Raw genomic sequence first — 26,513 nt, forward strand, 5'->3', positions numbered from 1 at the left:
AATCAGAAAAAATATAATTGTCCGCTCAAATTTTCACGCTCCGCCTAAAAAATTGCCCAGCAAAGAGTAATAATATTATCATTTAACTGCTTGTACTTTTTTTAAATCAAATGTCCAACGAACAAGAAATTAAATTGGTGTGGCCCTACATAACTTTTTAAGCTTTGTGAAAAATGGTAACACTACATGATTGTATACATAAAAAGAATAAAATTACATGTACATGCATTAATATAAATTATAAGGCAAAATAATCCATCTTTAGATCTATGGTATTGTTGATATAATATTCAGACATAAAGTTCTTTAATTTTCTTTATGACTAATGCCTTCATTTTTTTACTTCCTTAATGTCAAATCAAATCCTTTAATGGTAGTGCTTTGGGTCATGTTGCTGTGAAGATACATCGGAAATATGCAGTTTTCTTCTTCTCCCTGTCATTTGGAGTTTTAAGGTACCGAGATAATACCTGAAATTAGAAAACATCATTTCTGAGCATTTAAAGCAATGTAATCAAGCAAATTCAAATAATTGTGGTCCCTCGCTTTCGGTGTCTTAGTTTGTAAGGTGCTATTATATATAGCATATTGTGTTAAATATTAATTCCCTATCATATATTGTCAATTCCAAAGCAATATTTTGAATTAAGGTCAAATAAAAAGGTCAAGGATTATAATCATTCCAAGGTCCGAAACATCTCGATCTTGTCTCACAAAAGGGACATCAAAAATGAAAACCAAAATCAAAAGTTACAATGAAAACAAGAGGCCCATGGGCCCACATCGCTCACCTGAGCACATGGGCTAGTTAAAAAAACACAAGTCAGCTCAGTATTGAAGTTTACTTGTTGGGGGGGGGGGATGAAATTTTTTAATACTTGAGAACTCGCTTGATTAAAATTATATGTTATACATGTACTGCTGAAAATTCACTTCAAGTGAGTTTTTTAACTGTAGATATAACTAAAAATGGTTGGGAGGTGGATAAAATATACACTATTTTATACAGAATAAGTCCAGAATTAGGAATGGAAAGGTAGTTGATTGACCAATGCTAGAAAATGGAAAAATTTTCCCCAAAAGTGCGCAAACAATGCCCCGTAAATTCCACCTTTTTTGCATTACGGGACCTGTAGCGTTAGAGTCAGACAAATTATAAAACCATAGTGCTACAGATCTGCAGCTAAATTTTGCCATACTTGAAAAGAAGATTTGTCCTACATATTACTTGATCTCCCATTGTGACCCCTTGTTAACCCTCCCTAAACCCAAGAGATCATGTTATGAACAAACTTGAATTAACTCTGAGGATATTTCCATATTAATATCACAATCATAGCTTTGCTGATCTTGAGCAAAGGATTTTAAAAAAATATTCCTATATATTTCTATATAAAAATTTGATCAGCCAGTGTGGCCCTGCCCTACCCCCGGGTGTCATGATTTGTACAAACTTGAATCTACACCACCTAAGGATGCTTCGACAAGAGTTTTATCTTTCCTGGCCCAGTGGATTTTTTAAGATTTTTCTATGTAAACCTTTGATCAGCCATTGTGGCACCGCCCTACCCCGGTGAGTCTTGTTTTCATTGTAACATTTGATTTTGGTTTTAATTTTTGATGTCCCTTTTGTGAGACAAGATCGAGATGTTTCGGACTTTGGAATGATTTTAATCCTTGACCTTTTTATTTGACCGGGGCTCACCTGAGCACATTGTCTAGGAAAAAGCACAGATCAGGTCAAAACTGAAAAATTGGGTAGTGGGTCGCTTGGTTATGATTTGAACAAACTAAAATATACATTAAGGGGGTTGATTCCATATAAATATCACTAATCATGGCTTTGAAGTACTTGAGAAGAAGATTTAAAAAGATTTTCATATATATTCTTATGAAAGAGTTTCATCAGCCATTGTGGCCCCATCCTACCCCTGGGGGTCATGATTTGAACAAACTTGAATCTACACTACCTGAAGATGATTACACATGAGTTTCATCTTTCCTGGCCCTGTGTTTCTTGAGAAGAAGATTTTTAAAGATTTTTCCTATATACTCCAATGTAAAACTTTGATTGGCCATTGTGGCCCCACCCTACCCCTGGGGGTCATGATTTGAACAAATTTGAATCCACACTACATGAATATGATTCCGGGTGAGTTTCATCTTTCTTGGCCCAGTGGTTCTTGAGAAAAAGATTTTTAAAGATTTTTCTTATATACTCCTAGGAAAACTTTGATCAGCTATTGTGGGCCCATCCTACCCCGGGGGTCATGATTTGAACAAACTTGAATCTACACTACCTGAAGATGATTACACATGAGTTTCATCTTTCCTGGCCCAGTAGTTCTTGAGAAGAAGATTTTTAAAGATTTTTCCTATATACTCCTATGTAAAACTTTGATCGGCCATTGTGGTCTCACCCTACCCCTGGGGGGTCATGATTTGAACAAGCTTGAATCTACACTACCAGGGTCTGACAAATCCCATTGCCCGACGCCCCGGAGCTAGTGAATTTTTAAGGGGGGGAGGCAAGTGAATTTTTTTAATAGGTACATGCCCGTGGGCAAGTGACTTTAAAAAAAATCAATAAATATTTTTAAAAATGTTATAGGACAGGAGTCTGAAGTTCTTATCGTCAAAAAAAAAAAATGCGGAAAGAAATTTTCCTACCTTCAACTAAAATACACCATGATGGCAATATGTTTTGGGGGGACACACTTAAACTAATAGATCTGGGCTTGGCCTAAAAAATCTCGCAACAAATTCAGTATTCGGAGCGTTTTACTATTTATTCAAGTTAAGAAATCCAATCTGCTTGACGACTACAGGCCGTTTCTGGCCCTTTTTCCACTTTAACAGCTCATCCTGAACTCCATGCCACTAAACTGGAAGTAAATCTCGCAGTGTATATTTGACGTCTATGAACATGATCATGATGATGAAAGCTTGTTCAAATGAAATAAAATAAATAATTATTCAACATATTTTGATTCAGTTATTTTAAATAGAGTTGGGTATTGGGAGTGAAAACCATATTACGATATATTGCAATATTTTATGATGAATATTGCAATATATTGGGATATATTGTAGATTAATTATAATAAATAAATTTGTGCAGCAAGTTTAAAATGCTGTCAAGCTCAAAGATTATTTGAATTTATCTATAGGTTTTAAAGGGGGTGAGGGCATATAATAAAAAATTAATTGCACACATAATAACACTTTACTTTTAATCAAATACCAGGTAAAATAATAAAACAAAATGAACTCTCTTGAAGCATTTTGTTAATACAGAGTATATCTTGTAACATTTTTATGTTTGGGTTTTTTTTTTGGGGGGGGGGTGTTTTATCAAAATAGCACAAAATATAACTTAATGATTAAAACAATACATACTATATGAAAATTTCATGTGGTCACAGAATAAAATTAAAGCCAGAAAGAAATTGTGACCTATTTTCGGGCGTTTTGGTGTTTTAGTCTAACCCGACCTAATTTCACACTATGACATACGATCAGGAACTGCACTGGCCTATTTCTACTGTTTTAATATACATGCTCCAGGTATAGCATGACGTTGTTTAAAATGGCATGAAACTTATTAAAAAATAATAAAAGCGTCACTGTATCAAGTGAAAACATGGATGGCCATTTACTTATAATATATGTATCTTGAATTTAACATTCATCATCGTGACATCGACCGTGTAGATTCCATGTGAGATTTTGAGAACCACAGTAAACATGGCATACACCCTGTAGATATGTTTTATATATTTTCTTTCTGAATAATGTAATTCAAAAGTCTTCATTAATTATTATTTTTTTAAGTAAGATATTTAAAATTGCGACAGTGAATGATAAGCTTCTTCTCTCTCTCTCTCTTCTCTCTATCTCTTCGAAAGCTGACAAAGTATTCATTTAAGCTAGATTTGAAAGGCTGGGGACGTTACAAGTATTATTCCAGCAGTTTCTACAATGATGGATGTTTTTTTTTCATATATTTTTATAAATATCGTGAAATACCGGTATCTGGCTTTCATATCGCGATATATTATCGTGGTGGATAATACCGCAATATACCGATATACCGGTAATATTGCACAGCCCTAATTTTAAACATATTGTAACGGTCCAGAGATTTGACAGATTAGTTTTATACAGAGTTATTGAACCTGATTATTGTTGACATGTAGGAGAGTTAAGATGAATTTGTATATGTGTTATAATTACTTGACATTGCAGGAATATGTATTAATTTATGCTTTGCATGTAATTGATAGGTGATTATTGACAAGTTTAAGTGATTTACATGAGTTGAAATAGTTTGTGCACATGTTTTGAGTTACGTAGAAATCAGCTGATCATAGCAGTAGTAAAGTTGTGGTATTATTTTAGCTTACTTCATGTTTCAGGGACTTTAATTGGTCTTCTGTAGAAGATAAACCATAGATTTATAGATGAAATCGTGTTTTCTTGAAGTTTAACTTGTTTTCAGTTAATTATCGGCAGTTTATAGACTGGTAGATTTGTTTACGAACTTGGCGGTCGTAAATTGTGTAGGTCGAGCCCGATCGTAAAAGTTACGATAGTTTTAGGATTTTTGGAGTTAATTGTGTTATTTGTTGATTTAAATGGAGATTAATTGACTTATTCTAATTGAAGAATGTATTTGGAGATTACTTTCATTCAGAAAAGTTGTCTTGTATGTAGTTATTAGATTTTCTATAGACTTTGCTGTTTACGGGAAATGTCACGAGAGATTCTCCAACGTTTTCCAACATGTCCAACAGTTTCCAACTTTTACGTCATGTTCTTGTATAAAAGAGAGAGATTCAAGGAATTTTTGCTCTTCTGCTAGGTTGGTTTGTATAGAGAAGTCGTGTTTTAGGGGTAAGGAGTTAGTATGGGTTGGGCGTTTTTAAATTAGATTTAATAATGACTTTTTAGTTTTATTTTAAGAAGAGCCAGGGTTAGTTTAAGGATTTTTAGGAACTTTTAGAATATTTGTGGAATTTTATAGGAAGTTTTGGTGAGGATTTAGTGAATTTTAACTGAGAATTGGACTTGGTTAAATTTTGCTGGTTGTTTGAATTTTTGGTAAATTGTTGTTAAATTTTAGAAATACTTAAAATTGTTTAGGTAATTTATACATTTAGCTAAGGAAGCTAGTGTATTTCTAAATTTTGCTACTGTTTTTAACTGGAATTCAGACTTAGGAAATTTGCAGGAATTACTGGTGATTGAAATTTGTTAGGAATTCATTAGGTTTAAGGGATTAAGTTTTAGTTATTGGTTTTTACTTTCATCCAGGAGGTCTGGAAGGAAGTTCTGAGAATTAAGAGTTTTGTGAGTTGTATTGAGGTTGATTTTAGGTAAGTCAGGACTAATAGGTGACACAGACAGACTGAGACAGAGCTTAGAATTTGTTTGTTGATTGTTCATTTAAGAGATAATTCTTGTAATAAATTGTAAAACTGTATTTTGTCTCATTTCAAGTACAGAGATTTACAAGGTTTTATCAATGTGTGATTTTCCAACAAGATGGAAATTGTGGGATATAAGAGTATAAGAACTGAGTAATGATAATTTAAGAATTTTAGTGACTTCCGTAGGTCTAGGTTGTAACGAGCTTGACAAATAGAGAAGTAAAACTGAGAGATTTCGTGCATTTATAAATTTAGTGTAACTTAGAGAGCGCGGGTTAATAACAGGAGGTTTAGGTTTCGGGCAGTGGGGTATTATCTGAGTTCATTGATTAAAGGGAGATAATTTAGTGTGTTGTGAAATACATTTAAAGAGTATTGAGTTTTGAACCACTGTGTCATACTAGCCCTCCTGAGCTCGGGTTGAGCTGTGTAACGCAAGCCTTGCCACGAAAGATAAGACAGCCCCTATAGATAGAGTGAGGGAGTGCGGTCCCAGCAGTAGTAGGAGAGGTACCGTCCGCTCGTTCCCCCACCCCGTTACACTTGGCGTCGCCGGTAGGATTTGTATTTCCAACCAAGGAGTGTTGGTACCACAAATCCAGTGAAACGAACATCTCTAACTACAAAAATGGTGAAGAGGAGACAACAAGCCTCAACAAAACCTAGACGAGAGGGAAGTCAAGCTGATCATGAGGAGATACAGCAGATTACAGATGATGAGATGAACATTGGAAGCTTGCCTGTCACTGAAGGAGAAACAGATTATGAAACTACAGCAAATGAATTTGTGTCATCTGAGGAAGATGACATGCCAAATACTGTCAGACCACAAATCAACGTTGGAGCTGAAGTCCATATGAGAAGCAGTCCATCACTACCAAGCACTAGGCGAGATGCAGATCTACGTGAAGTGAGAAGGCCTACACCAGTCAGGCATGTTGGAAGACCTGGATTACGGAGGAGGCTGGGAAACGCTGATCTAACAGAACCAACTCCTACAAGAAATTCTTCCAACGATGCGGGAGACAATTCACCAGTTATCTACAATGTAGAAAAGGGAGCCTTAAAGGAAATGACCAGTCAGATTGTATCGGCTATCCAAACCGCCTTTGCGGATTTCACTGACCGTCAGAATTTTGACCGTGCCTCTGACAAACTAGAACATGGTAAGTCCTCTGACCGCCTTGCGAGGAGCATGGCACATCAGAGGAGGAAAATCCATTCTACATCCCGGTACCAGTATCAATCCCCCTCATCCTCAGAGGAAGAGACAGAACCAGTACCCAGGAGACGGTCATCAAATGGCAGTGTCAGGACCAGTGAGATTTTCCAACCAACCTACAAAGGCCAGAAATCAAATGTGAAGTTACCAGCTTTTACAGGAACGGCTGAAAAATGGGAAGTTTGGTACAACAGATTTGAGGCTGTCGCCCATATTGAGCATTGGACACGGGAGGAAAAACTGCGAGAAATCCTCCCAAGGCTACAAGGAGTAGCTGGGGAGTTTGCATACGGACAGTTACCCACCTCAGTCCTAAGTAACTACAAACGCCTACTGAAGGAGCTACAAAGCAGATTTGGTGAAGTTGAGACTACCAAACTCTACATAATACAGTTTACCCGCAGGAACCAACAGCCTGGTGAATCAGCCGAGGAGTATGCTGCTGAGCTTAAACGTTTGTATGATAAAGCTTACAAAAACAGAGGCATCTCAATCAGACAGGAGGATTTGTTAAGGAGATTCCTCCTAGGACTTCGAGACCAGAAGACAAGGATTTTTGTGGAACTGAATAAGGAGCCCGAGACAATCGAGGATGCTGTATATCATGTGGTACATTACCTGGAGACCACCAGATATCCCCATAATCCAGAAGACAGTGACAGGAAGGAAAAGAAACCCACAAGACAGGTCAATGCTCCAGTCAAGCAAAAACCTGTTAAGAAATCAGTAAAGCCACAGGAAAAGCAATCAACAGGATGGAAGTCTGCACAACAGAAATACCAAACAGGTGCTCCAGGGACTATCACCATACAGGAAGGAGATCTTCAAAATCTGGTAAATCAGTTGGTAGATGAAAGGATCAGATCTCAGATACAGCCTAAAGAGAGATCATCTGATTCAAAGCAATGGCCAGGGAGGAGGGAAAATCCCACCAATGCCTTCAATGTAAGATCACCTTACAATGGTAACCTACCAGCACCCCGGGGACAAGCAGATCCTCAAACAAGTAGACCAAATAATGGAATTTGTTTTGCTTGTGGCCAAAACGGACACTTTGCCAGGAGCTGTCCACTGAGGAATCAACAGAAAACTCGTAACAACGAGGGGAGATTCCAACAGAGTACTCTTAGTACTGCCAATCAACAGCGACCCAACGATATCCAGCGAAGTGGAGATGAAACCTTGATGCAAAGTTCCTCTCCAAACTTGACCCACTTGTCGTCAAACTAGAGAGGGTCACTCCTGTTGACCAGGGAGTGACCCAAACTGAAGGGAAAGATAACGGTCATAGGAAAATGCAGGAGACAACACAACCAACAGGAGTAACCACCCTTGGTGATCAAGGTATCACACAAATTGCAAGACAACTCATGAGGAGTGAGGGCATCTACATAAAAGGGAAGATTCAAGGCATGAAGGTCATGCTTACAGTCGACACAGGAGCTATCCGGACGGTGCTATCAGACCGAGCCTACAGGAAGATCCCTGAGGATGTACGACCCCACTTAGAGAAGTCTTACATGTTAACCAGTGTAAATGGCCAACCTCTGAAGGAGATGGGGAAAGCCAAGTTCAAGTTTGAGTTAGGAGAACTGAAGTTTGAGGAAGAATTAGTTGTTGCTGAAATTGAAGATGAAGCGTTATTGGGCTTAGATGTGCTGATGAAGGGTCCAGGTGGACCAGCAAATATTTATCTTAGTGAGGGTGTCATCCTGTTGAATGGTTGTTCCGTTCCTTGCATTCAGAACCATCAACCCAGCCGTCTCAGGAAAGTTCGCGCTGCGGAAGACTATGTAATTCCCGCCAGATCAGATGTGATTGTGGATATACCAGTACTTGTTGATAGAGAAGAAGATGAGTGTCGTGAAGTGTCAAATGATTTTATAGTGGAACCGTTGGAAGAGTTTGCTGCTAGATATCCAGTGGCAATGGCAGATAATGTTGTTGAGAATAACAATGGTAGAAGAGTCAGCATTGCAGATTCCTCTGAGGAAGAGGTGAATACCGTGATCATCCAGGGAGATGAAGAAGATGAAACCAAGAAGTTTGACTTAGGATCTGACACATTGATGTTACCTCAAAGTCAAGGAAAGGATACCGGCTATGGTGCAGTGCCAGTGAAGAGACTGTACTTAGTGCCATCTATGAAATCCACTGTCCATGGTGGCAACGATGGAACCATCACTGCAGCCTTACCTGTGCAGTGGGAAACCAACGTTGGAATCATCAGGAATCTCGCCATGAAGGGGACAGGAGAAGGGGGCATTGGTGGAGCAAGACCCCCATCATTCACAGAGGATCCACATAAGGAGAACACAAAGGTAAACGTTTTACAGCTTTGACGATTACCATGATGGTATGAGGTGATGATGATGAGCCAAGCAGAGATGGACCATAGGACCAGACAGTGATGCTTGACGGGAAGAAGTAATCTGACGAGACGATGCCTTGATGAGAAGGACCAGGAACTGCGCGTGATCGTGTTAAATGGAACTGTGCTAAATGGAATTGTGTTAAATGGAACTGTGCTAAGTGATATTCTATTCTAGGAAAGAATAAAGGACGGTAAATTAAAGCATTGATATGTGTAAATTATAGCCAAAGTTCTAATTTCAGATGTTATGTCATATTATTGTAATGTATTGATGATTGTACATTGTAAGGTAGACACTTTGACCTTAATGTTTAGATTTGACATTTACTTGAGATAAGTCATTTGTGAGGACACGAATATTTTGAGAGGAGGGTAGTGTAACGGTCCAGAGATTTGACAGATTAGTTTTATACAGAGTTATTGAACCTGATTATTGTTGACATGTAGGAGAGTTAAGATGAATTTGTATATGTGTTATAATTACTTGACATTGCAGGAATATGTATTAATTTATGCTTTGCATGTAATTGATAGGTGATTATTGACAAGTTTAAGTGATTTACATGAGTTGAAATAGTTTGTGCACATGTTTTGAGTTACGTAGAAATCAGCTGATCATAGCAGTAGTAAAGTTGTGGTATTATTTTAGCTTACTTCATGTTTCAGGGACTTTGATTGGTCTTCTGTAGAAGATAAACCATAGATTTATAGATGAAATCGTGTTTTCTTGAAGTTTAACTTGTTTTCAGTTAATTATCGGCAGTTTATAGACTGGTAGATTTGTTTACGAACTTGGCGGTCGTAAATTGTGTAGGTCGAGCCCGATCGTAAAAGTTACGATAGTTTTAGGATTTTTGGAGTTAATTGTGTTATTTGTTGATTTAAATGGAGATTAATTGACTTATTCTAATTGAAGAATGTATTTGGAGATTACTTTCATTCAGAAAAGTTGTCTTGTATGTAGTTATTAGATTTTCTATAGACTTTGCTGTTTACGGGAAATGTCACGAGAGATTCTCCAACGTTTTCCAACATGTCCAACAGTTTCCAACTTTTACGTCATGTTCTTGTATAAAAGAGAGAGATTCAAGGAATTTTTGCTCTTCTGCTAGGTTGGTTTGTATAGAGAAGACGTGTTTTAGGGGTAAGGAGTTAGTATGGGTTGGGCGTTTTTAAATTAGATTTAATAATGACTTTTTAGTTTTATTTTAAGAAGAGCCAGGGTTAGTTTAAGGATTTTTAGGAACTTTTAGAATATTTGTGGAATTTTATAGGAAGTTTTGGTGAGGATTTAGTGAATTTTAACTGAGAATTGGACTTGGTTAAATTTTGCTGGTTGTTTGAATTTTTGGTAAATTGTTGTTAAATTTTAGAAATACTTAAAATTGTTTAGGTAATTTATACATTTAGCTAAGGAAGCTAGTGTATTTCTAAATTTTGCTACTGTTTTTAACTGGAATTCAGACTTAGGAAATTTGCAGGAATTACTGGTGATTGAAATTTGTTAGGAATTCATTAGGTTTAAGGGATTAAGTTTTAGTTATTGGTTTTTACTTTAAGGGCGAAACGATTACACGTGTAATCGGCGACGTTTCGATTATATGCTCTAAACGTTTACAGTTTGAGTAAACGTTTACACGAAGGTCATTATCAATGTCTATCAGAAATAAAGTTTAACACAAACAAATTGTTTTATTTCATAATTTACAACATAAACACCGTCTTTGACCATTTGACAAGCAACAATCTAAACCGGAAACATGTTGAATTAAAATATCTAAAACCCGATATGGTGTAACATATTTAATTCCGATTTCCGAGCGATGTTTTACGACACTTGAAATATAAAACTTGATATATTTTGATTTAATAAATATAATACATTTTTTACAAGTCTTTTAAAAGTGTTTTGATACAGTCAGCAGGTCTTGTTTTACTTTTTTCGAGATTAAAAGACCCATCTTTACAATATTCTTTTTTCTACATCCGGTATGTAACCAAACAACCCAAGCAGTTGGGTGACGAGGTAGAAAGTGAATGAGTTTAATGCGCCTCAAATTCTTATGTTTAAGTCATAATGACCAACAATGAAATTGTAATAACAACTCATACTTATATTAAAGTGAAAGAATTGATTATTAAATTCGAGTTTCATGAGTAAGTAGCCATAAAAATCCAACATAGAATATATCCCGTTTAAACGGTACCGTTTCGTTTACTGCTATCCGTTTAAACGTTTACAAAATTCAGTAAACGTTTCACCCTTATTTTACTTTCATCCAGGAGGTCTGGAAGGAAGTTCTGAGAATTAAGAGTTTTGTGAGTTGTATTGAGGTTGATTTTAGGTAAGTCAGGACTAATAGGTGACACAGACAGACTGAGACAGAGCTTAGAATTTGTTTGTTGATTGTTCATTTAAGAGATAATTCTTGTAATAAATTGTAAAACTGTATTTTGTCTCATTTCAAGTACAGAGATTTACAAGGTTTTATCAATGTGTGATTTTCCAACAAGATGGAAATTGTGGGATATAAGAGTATAAGAACTGAGTAATGATAATTTAAGAATTTTAGTGACTTCCGTAGGTCTAGGTTGTAACGAGCTTGACAAATAGAGAAGTAAAACTGAGAGATTTCGTGCATTTATAAATTTAGTGTAACTTAGAGAGCGCGGGTTAATAACAGGAGGTTTAGGTTTTGGACAGTGGGGTATTATCTGAGTTCATTGATTAAAGGGAGATAATTTAGTGTGTTGTGAAATACATTTAAAGAGTATTGAGTTTTGAACCACTGTGTCATACTAGCCCTCCTGAGCTCGGGTTGAGCTGTGTAACGCAGGCCTTGCCACGAAAGATAAGACAGCCCCTATAGATAGAGTGAGGGAGTGCGGTCCCAGCAGTAGTAGGAGAGGTACCGTCCGCTCGTTCCCCCACCCCGTTACAATATTTAAGAAAACTTTAAAAGTTATCAATTCTTTTTCTTACTTGTAAGACGATATGTACCAGGGACAGATAATTCTATTTTTACACGGTGCCAAATTTAAATCATTGAAAAGCCAAGTCAACAAAGAGCCAAACAGCTTGTCTTACCGACCTGATGAGGCATTATTTTGTTTTAAAAATATATTTTTTTTAATTGATCACATATGGAAACATAATATTGTACATGAAGATTTACATACAATTTTTTTCTTTTCTTCAATTACGTAAAATATTCACTGCGGTGTTCACTTCCAGTTTAGTGGCATGGAGTCCACTCCATACTCCACTAATCAATCTCTTTCAAATGACACCAAGGTCAATGACTTTGTGACCTTGACTGTGACCTTAATGCTAAAAATAGCTTTTTCCAAACTTTGTTGCCGCCGGGCGCATAGTGTTTCACAAACACATCTTGTTTTTTTTATGGTCTACTTACCCTCTATACTAGTACTGTGTGTACATCTGTCCTCCACATTCAGCTTAAGTACAGGATCTTGGCTAGAAGTTGACAAAAATTCAGGATACCTGTAATTTAAAGAAATATCAGTAAGAATGTGCTGCAAATCACATATTCCATATAATATCAAATATGACACTATACCGGGGCAAAAAAAATATACATGACTGTACTCATGTTTCCTGTCACCTGACCTATCCTCCATTTTACTCTCCGAACCTCATAGTTTTTTTTTTCACGTTTTCATTTTTTTTGCTATTTTCCCGAAATGTTTAAATCGGCCAACAATATTAAATGTTTTTTACAGATGAGTTTCAGAAGCGTTTTAATACAAAACTTGGGCAGACCTGTCAAAAAAATTATTGAACATACCAATGAGAAGTATGAAAGCCCTAACACCAACTGTGCAAAAGTTATAAGTTATAACTAAGGTTGAAGAGTGATATATTTTTGTAAAAGTGGTCAAACTTCAAGGTCAAGAGGTCAAATTTGGTGGTGGTGGTACCCAAAGAAAGGTCTTGTCACAAGAAATACAAGTGTACAGCAGTGAAATATGAAAGCCATAGCCCCACTCACTAGAAAGTTATGAGCAAGGTTAAAGTTTTTGAGGACAAACAGCCAGATGGACTACAGGGCAAAATCTATTTACCAATACGTCTTATTTCAACTATGGAAGAGTTTAAGATTTTAGTGCGCTCCTCTGTAAAAAAGTTGCAGAGTGTACAAATCTTTCAGGATTTCTGGGACAAACGTAACATAAACATGTAAACAATATATTGGATGTCGATGAACAAATCCTAACAAAAATCAAATGAATCATTTTATTGTTGTGGACTTTATACATGTTATATGCATGAAGAGTAGAAAGGACAAAAATATCAATTTTTATCTATTGTTTATCATATGTATTTAATTATCATCTAAATATAATTCACATGCTTTGGAAATGTATTTTATTATTGGATGATAAATGAGATGGGAGTCCGAGAACATAACAAGGGATAAGCCTATAGCGCAACAAACATGAAGGTGAAAAAAATTAAATCTCAATATGTTATGTCGCGACTACCAATGAGTACCTCGCAGTTATCTAACTTACCTCCGCTCTTTTGCGAGGGAGTCAAGAAAAGTCTAAATTTCTGGGGGCAAATGACATTGTTTACATTAGTGACAATCGAATGATTCGAACAATTTAATGCCAAAATCACGATGTTTTGCCAGATATTGAATTCCAAATAGTAGATTGTCAAATAAGGAAAGTTAAGAATATTTTATATACTGAAAAATGTGACGATTTTCAATGAAAATTTAACTATAAGAGTCCGCTTAATTAAACATATCTTTAAAAATGTGACAATTTTAGGATTGGCTCCTCTCAAAAATGTATAAGGCTGGTTCAGCGATTGTCTAGCGAGGTATTCCACCAGGATTTTTTACTTATCTGTCCTTATAAATGCTAATTGTATTGAATAGCACATTGCTCCCACCCAACAGATGATTCCTACCTCCTTCATGAAAGAGTTCAGCTAAGTTAAGTAATCGCGATATCAAGTATTGTATCAAAATTTTCCGAAATATTTCATCTAAAATTAAAGTATACTTTATGTAAATCTGTCAAATCTCTACAACTTATACATATCTCATGAAGATTGAAGTTTTTGGCCTGTAAAATATAATACACACGCGAAAAAGGGCAAATTGAGTCATTTTTTCACACTTTTAGTGTTGTAAAATTAGACAAATTTACTATTATCAAATTGAATCGGAAGAACACAATCACTTATATAATTATATAATTAATAATTTTAACTGTTATAAAAGGTTAGATTTATTCATCCTTAGAAGTATTTTAAAAAGACAATGCATCAAGATATGGATATAATAATTATAACCTCTTCACCATGCACGTTCTCATTTTGTTTACTGCTGATTAGAGTGATGTCCCTTTGGTGAATATAAAAGTTAAACATGCTCGGCTTGAGAAATACGGCTTGAAAAATATAGTGATCTATCGATGATAATATTTACAATCGATTTTCGCCAATCTGGGCCTTTAAACGACGATTTTTCGATAGTCAGCGACTATCATAACAACACTACACACTTTTTAAAACAATGTTTTGAAATGTATGAGTGGGTCTTCACTCCACTTTTTTTTTTCAAGTTTATCCTCAAAGTTTGCATACAAAATGAAATATACTATTTTGATTTCCAAAATTATGGAGTAAAAACCCAATAAACCTTTTAAAAAATTATAATTTTATGATATAACTTTTGTATCTTTTCGAGAAAAACTTGAAGTCCACTGAGTCAATGGTCATATCACAAACATGATTTAAATGCCAATCCTCATCAGGACTTGTGTAGCATAGTGGTTAGCTTGCTAGTCTCAGTAGAGAATGCTACTCAGGATTTTTATTGCTAGGGTTCAATCTAATGGATACATGTACCACATTTTTATATCTGTGATAGTCAGTTGGTGAAAAAACTGCAACAAAAATTGCGTACAGATCTCGGGACACGTGGATATATAGGAAGTTGACATCGAATTTGCATAAAAATGAATCTCACTACCAGTATATAATATGCCTCGACAAAGAGTGTTAAAAAATTTCAAACTTCTTGCTACCATAGTAGTTGCTGAAAAAAAAACATTAAAATTTACACGCACAGATAAACAGGAAGTTGATTGATTGATTGATTGTATACTGTTTAACGTCCCTCTCCAGAATATTTCACTGATATGGAGACGTCACCATTGCCGGTGAAGGGCTGCAAATTTAGGCCTTTGCTCGGCACTTACGGCCTTTGAGCAGGGAGGGATCTTTATCGTGCCACACCTGCTGTAACACGGGGCCTCGGTTTATACGGTCTCATCCGAAGGACCGCCCCATTTAGTCGCCTTTTACGACAAGCAAGGGGGTACTGAGGACCTATTCTAACCCGGATCCCCACGGGAAAACAGGAAGTTGATGTGAGATCTCCTAAAAAAAACAAAAAAGTTGATGTGAGATTTCCTAAAAAAATAATGCCACCATTATCCCTCAATATGTAATGCCTATAGAAAGATAGACAGACATGCTAATTCCAATTTACTCCCCAAATTTGATTGAGAATGGGTTAAAATAATTGTATGTTGTTATTGAATATTCCTCACAGTTGACTTGTAGGTAATACTTATCATTGCTGACTTGTGGGGAATATTTCTCACTGTTAACTTGTAATACTTTTCATTGCTGACTTGTGGGGAATATTTCTCACTGCTGACTTGTGGGGAATATTTCTCACTGTTAACTTGTAATACTTTTCATTGCTGACTTGTGGGGAATATTTATCACTGCTGACTTGTGGGGAATATTTATCACTGTTAACTTGTAATACTTTTCATTGGTGACTTGTGGGGAATATTTATCACTGCTGACTTGTGGGGAATATTTCTCACGTAGGCTATATTTATCATTGCTGACTTGTGGGGAATATTTCTCACAGTTAACAATTTTAGGTAATATTTATCACTGCTGACTTGTGGGGAATATTTCTCACTGTTCACTTGTGAGGAATACACATGTATTGACCATTGCTTTACCCTTAAAACTTTGTTTCCATATAAATGTTGCCTTTGAACCCAACCAATAAATGTACACTTCAGTGTATATTGCTGACTTGTGGGAAACATTTATCACTTATTGGAAAATGCATTATTTTATTATACATGAACATTACAGATAAAAATTATTTTTCAACAAATAAAATAACTATCAAATCTTAAAAAAAATCAATTATCAATATTAATAATTGTATTGAAACTACATGTATTACTAATCTAATGTTTACAAGTCTTTTAAATCAAAGCACATTAATTTTAAAAACATTTGTTTTCCTTCACTAGATTTAAAACAAATTGCAAATTTTAATTTTCTCAGGTAAAAAAAATGTTTTCAATTCAAAAATAACAAGCTAATTCAGAGAATTCGTGTCCCCCGCTTATGGAAAAAGTCGGCTCCCCCTGACTGAATTTGTAGAATTATTAAATGTCTACATGTATCAAGATTTGATTGCTTATTCTTTATTATGTGTATAGAAGATTTTTTTTATATGAAATTTCTATCACACTGTAATGATTATTTTATAACCTCATATATTTTTCATTTCACATGCTGAATACTATCATTTAGTAAAAAAAAATATTAAAAAAAAAAAAAAAGAAAGGTTCGATCGAGATTCGATCCCGGAATCTGTCGCGCTAGAAGCGAGAGACATATCCACTACGCCACGGAATCGCTTTATATCTTATGAAGTATATGCAGAGATGAAGTCACATACATGTATATATTCATGTTTTCATGTTCGGTATTCTCAAAATTTTACACAATCCATGGTGTTTGATTTATTAAGCCTTTATTAAACAGTTCTAATAGATGTAATAAGAACATAAAGTCCGCCGAGAACCTGTTTTATACGCGATAACTCTCCTCATGCCCCTGCGCTAAAAATAGCGACATGTAATACTATAAATACTAACAAAACAAACAGGGCGGGGCACTTTGAGAGGGGCGAGAGACGTCCTAGGGAGTTTTGATATAAAATTACATTGCATAAGCTCAAAATCTTCTTGAAATATCGCCCGGAAATAATAGTATTACACACAGACAGAATGTATAAATTTACGACCTTGAACTTTGACCTTTTGACCTAAAAATCAATAGGGGTCTTCATTAGGCCACAGGGAGTTGTTATATAAAATTTCATTCCAATAGCTCAAATGGTTCTAGAGATATCGTGTGGAAACGAAATTGTTTTAACAGACAGAATTTGCTAATTTATGACCTTGACCTTTGACCTTTTGACCTCAAAATCAATAGGGGTCTTCTTTAGTCCATAGGGAGTTGCTATGCAAAATTTCATTGCAAAAGCTCAAAGGGTTCTCGAGATATCGTGTGGAAACGAAAGCGTTACAGACAGACAGAAAGACGGACGGACGGACGGACGGACAGACGGACGGACAAACCCAAATTAATATCCCCCACTTTTCAAGCGGGGGACAATAAGTATGTTGAAAAGGATAAAAAGTCATAAAATCAGGAGACAGTATATATACTAAAAGGAAAAAGAAACGCAGGGTAGCATAATTTTCGAAAACTTTTTGGCCGCATGACCTAAAATTACGAAAATTGGTCAGATGAGAAATTTAGTTACTATGCACCAAAATCAGTGTTCAGAATTACTCAACCGTAAAATGTATGACGTCATATAGGGAAAAATGATAAAAATCCAAAAACACGTGCAATTTGATAACGGCGAGTTTGTCAACAAATCTTGTTGCACCATTTGATGCACCTGAGGTATACACATTGTTTTTCAATATTTAAAGACGATGTGAATTTCTTGCAATCTTGGTACAGTTTACGGAAGTTCAGTGGGGTCTGATTTTCGAATTGCCTAATTAATGAAAAAGGCAACAACGGGTAACTAAGCAGTTTCTTGTAAATTTTCCCCCATACAACTTGTTACCCGTTGTCAAAGAGGGCCTGGAATGGTTTTCAATCAACCGTGACGATGACGTTAATGCGAAACAGAGTCATGTTACGAGCGGATTATTCGTCCTGCAACCTCTAAAATAGCAACCCTAATACCACAAAAACGGACTTTTATACAGTAGACTATTATAGTGATTACATTATCACAAAAAATTAAAGAAAACAATTCTACAATTTGGTTTTTTGAGCATGTCAACTTACTGTTGTGTTCCTCTCACTCGCGCATGCGCGCGTTGCAGGACTAATTTTTTGGCGTGGTTACCGATGCCCAATACAGCCAGGGTTTAAAAGATAATCACTATGATGAATTCGATGCAAAGAAGAAAAAAAGCTCATGACAGATGTGCAGGAGAGACATTGAAGATAATGAGTGTTTTCGATTTTCACTTTTGGGGGGTATCGTCATATGAGCTTCAATAACTCAAGAATTATTAGACAAAATCAAATGAAATTTTAGTAATATCTTTTTGAAAGATTATTTTAAAAGTAAGATAGGAATACTGACAAGCTAATTCAGAGAATTCGTGTCCCCCGCTTAGGGAAAAAGTCGGCTCCCCCTGACTGAATTTGTAGAATTATTAAATGTATACATGTATACTGAAGGAAATAAAATACATGTATGTCAATATGCATATAAAGATTTGATTGCTTATTCTTTATTATGTGTATAGATTTTTTCATATGGAATATTTATCACACTGTAATGATGATTTTATAACCTCATAAATTTTTCATTTCACATGCTGAATACTATCATTTAGTAAAAAAAAAAGTATTTAAAAAAAAAAAAAAATGAACGCTGCAACCGAGACTCGATCCCGGGCCCTCTCACATTTGAATCGAGAGACATAACCACTAGACCACGGAGTCGCTTTACTCGAAATGAAGTATATGCAGAACTGAAGTCACATACATGTATATAATTCATGTTTTCATGTTCGGTATTCTCAAAATTTTACACAATCCATGGTGTTTGATTTATTTAGCCTTTATTAAACAGTTCTAATAGATGTAATAAGAACATAAAGTCCGCCGAGAACCTGTTTTATACGCAATAACTCTCCTCATGCTCCTGCGCTAAAAATAGCGACATGTAATACTATAAATACTAATAAAACAAACGGGGCGGGGCACTTTGAGAGGGGCGAGAGACATCCTAGGGAGTTTTGGTATAAAATTACATTGCATAAGCTCAAAATCTTCCTGAAATATCGCCCGGAAATGATAGTGTTACACACAGACAGAATGTATAAATTTACGACCTTGAACTTTGACCTTTTGACCTCAAAATCAATAGGGGTCTTCTTTAGGCCACAGGGAGTTGTTATGTAAAATTTCATTGCAATAGCTCAAATGGTTCTAGAGATATCGTGTGGAAACGAAAGTGTTTTAACAGACAGAATTTGCTTATTTATGACCTTGACCTTTGACCTTTTGACCTCAAAATCAATAGGGGTCTTCTTTAGTCCATAGGGAGTTGCTATGCTAAATTTCATTGCAAAAGCTCAAAGGGTTCTTGAGATATCGTGTGGAAACGAAAGCATTACAGACAGACAGACGGACGGACGGACGGACGGACGGACGGACGGACGGACGGACGGACAAACCCAAATTAATATCCCCCACTTTTCAAGCGGGGGACAAAAAATATTGAAAGAAAAATAAATTTAATTCACCTCAAAAGTTTACCCTGCGTTTCTTTTTCCTTTCAGTATATAAGTACTAATTTAATCATTGATGGATTTAATTGGCCAATGACTAATTATTATTAACCAAATTTTGATTATATTTTGTAAAATTTTCTGATTATTGTTACACAGTTAGCATGGTTAGCACACATGTAAATTTTCTGACAACTTCTCAGCATGTTCATGAGGCTTTTAACCTACTTTGAAATCATGAACAAGGACCAAATTTTTTTTTTGTCCCCCGCTTGAAAAGTGGGGGATATTAATTTGGGTTTGTCCGTCCGTCCGTCCGTCCGTCCGTCCGTCTTTCTGTCTGTCTGTAACGCTTTCGTTTCCACACGATATCTCGAGAACCCTTTGAGCTTTTGCAATGAAATTTAGCATAGCAACTCCCTATGGACTAAAGAAGACCCCTATTGATTTTGAGGTCAAAAGGTCAAAGGTCAAGGTCATAAATAAGCAAATTCTGTCTGTTAAAACACTTTCGTTTCCACACGATATCTCTAGAACCATTTGAGCTATCGCAATGAAATTTTACATAACAACTCCCTGTGGCCTAAAGAAGACCCCTATTGATTTTGAGGTCAAAAGGTCAAAGTTCAAGGTCGTAAATTTATACATTCTGTCTGTGTGTAACACTATCATTTCCGGGTGATATTTCAAGAAGATTTTGAGCTTATGCAATGTAATTTTATACCAAAACTCCCTAGGACGTCTCTCGCCCCTCTCAAAGTGCCCCGCCCCGTTTGTTGTCCCCCGCTTGAAAAGTGGGGGATATTAATTTGGGTTTGTCCGTCCGTCCGTCCGTCTTTCTGTCTGTCTGTAACGCTTTCGTTTCCACACGATATCTCGAGAACCCTTTGAGCTTTTGCAATGAAATTTAGCATAGCAACTCCCTATGGACTAAAGAAGACCCCTATTGATTTTGAGGTCAAAAGGTCAAAGGTCAAGGTTATAAATAAGCAAATTCTGTCTGTTAAAACACTTTCGTTTCCACACGATATCTCCAGAACCATTTGAGCTATTGCAATGAAATTTTATATAACAACTCCCTGTGGCCTAATGAAGACCCCTATTGATTTCGAGGTCAAAGGTCAAAGTTCAAGGTCGTAAATTTATACATTCTGTCTGTGTGTAGTACTATCATTTCCGGGCGATATTTCAGGAAGATTTTGAGCTTATGCAATGTAATTTTATACCAAAACTCCCTAGGACGTCTCTCGCCCCTCTCAAAGTGCCCCACCCCGTTTGTTTTATTAGTATTTATAGTATTACATGTCGCTATTTTTAGCGCAGGGGCATGAGGAGAGTTATTGCGTATAAAACAGGTTCTCGGCGGACTTATTACTTCTATTAGAGCTAAATAAATCAAACACCATGGATTGTGTAAAATTTTGAGAATACCGAACATGAAAACATGAATATATACATGTATGTGACTTCGGTTCTGCATATACTTCCCACCGAGTAAAGCGACTCCGTGGTCTAGTGGTTATGTCTCTCGCTTCAGATGTAAAAGGTGCCGGGATCCATTCTAGGTCGAACCTTCCTTTTTTTTTTTTTTTTTTTTTAAATACCTTTTTCTTTTTTTTTACTAAATGATAGTATTCAGCATATCAAATCTTTATATGCATATTGACATACATGTATTTTATTTGCTTCAGTATACATGTATACATTTAATAATTCTATAAATTCAATCAGGGGGAGCCGACTTTTTCCCTAAGCGGGGGACACAAATTCTCTGAATTAGCTTGTTTTTTAGATATACCGGTTTATATACTTCTATGTACATGTATTAGGCTTCATAACATACATGATATCAGCATGCTTTTTTTTATATTATTTCTGTTTTTAGAGCAACGGAAGTACTGTAAACCAACTTTTATTTGAGTGCAAGAAATATTTGCCAGTTTCATGACCTACATTTACTAGTGAATAGTAAATTATTAATTGCCCTGAACTATTAATTTTGCTTTATATTTGTAGAGAATGTTTCCTTTCATTAGTCACGGAAATTAATCAACACAGATTAGATATGCAAATAAAAGATGACACAAATAGGGTACATGTGTACTACCTGGTAGTTGGTTTACAGTACTGCTCACATATAGAGTTCAAAATGAGATTTTACAGATATCTTGACTTACCAATACTAAATCCTTCTGTTTCCATACACAAATCCAGACAAAATGCTTTCAGTTATAATACTCTAGTTCTTTACATCCTTCATGTCCATGCAAGCGTGTCTGTTGACTTTGACTCCAAGTCTCAGTCTCTAACATTTTCAAGAATAAAGTTGTATAACTTGCTCTTGTGGTAAAAACCCGAAAACCTGCAATGATAATTTTGCTTTCAATTCAAAGATTTCATTGTATATTTTTTTTAAAGTGTTCATATCTTTACCTATAATTACAAGACAGGTATATCTCCACATCACTCAATAGTAATTTTTGACCCCATGCGGCATGCCAAAATTAAGACTTAATGTATGCCCTTTCCTGAACCATATTGTTAACAGTGGGTAGGTAGGTATGAAGAATATTTTATTTTTTTTTTCCTTCTTGTGACATGGCCCAGAGAGCTTTCCCTTTTAAATCAACCGTACAATAACTGCGAAACAGAACACTTTCTCGTGGATGTTTGATGAGCAGAAACTGTTTTATATGCAAAAAATCAACGATACAGTACAACTTATTTTTAGGAATGACAGAAAACTAAATCAATACCTTAAATGATAGTCATTGAAATTGCATGATAGTGCTGTTAGTATTTATTTAAATTTAATTAAAATGAGAATAGAAATTTACAGCGTAAAGTTACCAGAGGCAGATTAAAAATTTTTAGAAAGGAGGAGTGGGTGCAGAAATCAAATGGTTTTCTTAAAAAAAAAAATAAAAGACCAAAATCAGGAAGCATTATCAGACCCAAAACTTTGAGCACGATCGTTATATGTAAATAAATTTAAAAAGGTATAAATTCAGTTAAGCAAATTATATAAATAATTATGAATAATAGATATTGAATCTTAAAATCTCAACATTACCTTTCAATTTTATAACCAATTTTAAATTTTTAATATGCTCGCTATCATAAAAGCTGATCTAATTGTTATTACTATGTTTCTCCATTTCCTCCAATTCGCATTATTTTGTATACCACGCCCAATCATAATTCAATAGTAATTGAGGTTTTGAAAAGGATTTTTAGTTATTTTTTACATATGATTTTGTTTCTTATTTATTCCATCAGCATCTAAACCCCAAGGCCAAGGTTTGAATTGTAACAAATTTTAAAAATAAAAGGTGATCTTTAATTAACAATAAGTATTTAATTAAAATGAATTTATTAGACATTTTAATTGAGCCTAAATAAATAAGTAGTGTGTTTTCAGCATGTTTAGTTCCCCGCCTAACTCTAAGAAGTATAGGAGCCGACCCTCAATATTTTTTCTGCTAATATCTTTCCATGAGTAAACTACTGTATGTATACTCTAAAATGCAGGCTTCATATTTTAGCGGCTTTGGTGCAGACAACAATGCACTAATTCATGAATACTGCTAAGAAATCATTTACATATTGATATATACAATATACCGCACATACATGTGTAGCGCTAATTTATGATTATGCCAACCCAGTGATTATGCTAAATTTTGAAAGCACCAAATTATATACACATATTACAGTATTCGGAATTCCAGTTTACAATTAGAAATGAAATCCCAATCTTGATCACTTCCATGTTTGAGAAATGCATATCTTACACATATTAATCAGAAATATTTTGACAGTGAAATCCTGGGGGAAAGTGGCAGCGTGCCTGCCAATAAAATGTTAAAATAAAATAAAAATGTTTTTCCTACCTACCTACCCTATCTTTTCTAAGGTTAAAATAGGAAACACTATCTATTTATATAACATTTTTGAATAAGTTTTCCCATTATATCACAAATATAATATTTTTATCCATATGCCCTGAAAAACTGCCGAATCACGCCGGATACAGTTATGTTCCCCGGAAACGGTTATGTTGCCCTCCCGAACACAGTTATGTTCCCTCGCGTGCAATCACGCTGCATATTAATTACGTCGGGTTTGAAATTCACAGAGGCAGTTACTAAGCAAACGTAAACAGTTCCGCGAAAGTTAAAAAGTCGAGGCAACGTCTGCGATGTATCTATTTGAATTCAGAGGTATTAGATAATTTATTTGAGGAGAAAAATTCTTTAAATACAATAAAGGTTATCAACACAAGTGTCAGCATACTGAAAACATTCTGCCATGTAACAGGACAGGATTTTTTGGAATTATACTCAACGTACATGTCATGTATATCATTATGTGAACATAGTGTTCAACAAATATTTTCGATGATCGATTTGGGTTCAATGCTTAAAAATGTTATATACCATATATTACATGGCTTAATTCTCGGGCAGCAATACCAGAATATTTGCCCCTCGGTGACAGGAAAGCCCTGGAGTGTTATGTCGCCCTCTGCCTGCGGCATCGGGCGACATAACACTCCAGGGCTTTCCTGTCACCTTGGGGCAAATATTCTGGTATGCTGCCCTCGAAGCCATGTAATATATGTATAATCTTGGCCTTAGCAAAATAAAAAAAAATACTTATGATACATCGATAATGATGGTCTAAAATCATGAAAATATTTTCAGTAGGGCAATCAGGATGAATGTAGAACAGGGTGCAGGTGAAAGATAATGAAGGCAAATGGACACTATGCAAACCAACGCATGCGAAGAAATATATACAAGTAGGAAGAATGACTTGATAAAAAAACGATAACTAAATCAAGCTTTTTTTGGAAGAATTAAACATGTTAAATAATCTAACCATTGAAGCTAAGAAATTTTAGCTACGTAAATCTATAAATGTACTGATTTCAATGGACCTTTTGAAAAGGTGGAGTTCTCTGTGATACATTTCTGACACTGAGTCAGTGTGTGACTGACATCGTTTATAAATACACGTACAGTTTAAGTCAGATTAACTTTTACAATTAATTCGCCCACACAGGCCTCACTAAACAGCTAAAGACCAGACAGTCGCACCGTCTAGCATAATTTGTATGGGCATGAGGAGGATAGTCGCGTTTCACAAAAAAATGGGGACAAGCCTTAAACGCTTACCATATCCCGGGGGTGCTGAATTCATATAAATCCGTAGTTTGTTCTTACACAGTTACAGGATAGCCATTAGGCCTATAAACATGATACAATTATAAAAAAAAAAATAACCGAGGTCTAGGTCGGGTCAAACTTTCCCAAAGTTTTACGTGCATTCATTATTAAATGTTACTTTACGAACGTCTGTAAGAAATAACTGCATGCATGATTTACGTAGTTAAATTAAGTTTTCAGCCTATAATATCTTTAAAATATGATAAAAAATCTACTTACCACATATTCTCGGAGCAGCCATTGCCCGCAATAAATTGGTATCATATGGGGACCAGTTTAAATTCCGCTGCGTTCCGAATGAACATTTCCCAGCATCCTCAAACATTCGTTTTACGGTGCAGTGAGAAAATTACTGCGAGTCAATTTTACGGACTTATGGGGATTTTTTCAAAAATGACCACAAATCGAATAAATATTATCAGTAGAACACGTAGAATTCAAAAAACCCCATGACCATATTTGTGGGGAACGAGAGAGTTCCCCACAATTCTGAACTTTCCCCATAAGAAAGGTCCTTTGTCAGGTGTGAGTTCCCCACAAGTCGGTGAGCGCGAGTGCTCTCTCTCTCTCTCTCTCTCTCTCTCTCTCTCTCTCTCTCTCTCTTTGATGACCTTTGACCTTCATAAATGACCTTGTCCTTTGGCCCCATTAACCCAAAGGTCACAATCAAGCTTAAAGTCGTGGAGGTATTTGCAACACTTACTCTAACAAATGCTTATATAATATCCCCTCCCTTCTCTAAAAAAAAAACAAAACAATCAACAGCAACGTAGAGAAAATGTCTTCGAGCCAAACGGCACGAAATGTTGACATAAGATTCGGAATAAAAGCAAGAAGAGACCTGAAAGAAAGTGTCCTGAGAGTTTTAAGGTGAGTCACTAAACTAAAATGAAATTCTAGTGAATATCGGCAAAATCTGCATTTTTTTTTTCTGTCTGAAATTTAGTTATTGCTGAGCATAAACATTAATTAAAGCTCGCATCGGCTATTTCTACAATTGTTGTTAATATCATTCGATTCTTCTGCTCTATTACGACATTTTAATACCAAGTATTCTTGCTCTCTTGGGTGTATGGAATTTATTTCAATTTTATTTAGATTAAAATATGAATCGACTGAATCTTGGAAATGGCGATTTTTTATATCAATTAAATTTCCACGCAATTTAGATAGGTTAAATCAGTTGCAGTTACCCAGCTTGATACGATATGGTGTTGAAAAAATGCCCATGACTCACTCACTGTTTTTCCGGGATTTAGAATTTCCTCTGCAACTGACCACGTGTATTACTTTCGCTTTTACAACTCTGTATATGCTAAGTGTCATTGCTTCACTGCAAATGTGTCCCATAATTATTCTAATCATTTTCCTACATACAATATCACATCAAACATCCAATACCTCAGTTTTTTAAGAAATTTGCCCGGGACTTTACTACGAAACTATTTCTTTCACTTCGAAACTATTTCCTTCAACCTTAAAATAATAAGCTTACAAAATATCTCATATGTTGTGGAATTTGGTGGCTCAGTGGTTAGCGTGTCCGACTTTCATACTAATGGTTTTGGGATCGAGCCCAGATGGAGGAATTGTTTTTTTGTTTTGTTTTTTTTTTTTTA

The 26,513-nt window shown here is 35.6% G+C and overlaps 1 long non-coding RNA gene across 1 annotated transcript; it reads right to left on the minus strand.

The window, feature by feature from the left end:
* Positions 1–13: 13 nt before the first annotated feature.
* On the minus strand, positions 14–22,011 carry LOC134231614 (uncharacterized). Its single transcript, XR_009984587.1, has 3 exons — positions 21,841–22,011; positions 12,445–12,533; positions 14–470 (listed from the first exon to the last, which is right to left on the minus strand). It is a non-coding gene; the product is annotated as an uncharacterized LOC134231614 (long non-coding RNA).
* Positions 22,012–26,513: the final 4,502 nt, after the last annotated feature.

The sequence above is a fragment of the Saccostrea cucullata genome, unplaced genomic scaffold (assembly GCF_032062105.1).
Source record: "Saccostrea cucullata isolate Sc308-1 unplaced genomic scaffold, CSIRO_AGI_Scuc_v1 ctg1622, whole genome shotgun sequence".
Taxonomy (NCBI): domain Eukaryota; kingdom Metazoa; phylum Mollusca; class Bivalvia; order Ostreida; family Ostreidae; genus Saccostrea; species Saccostrea cuccullata.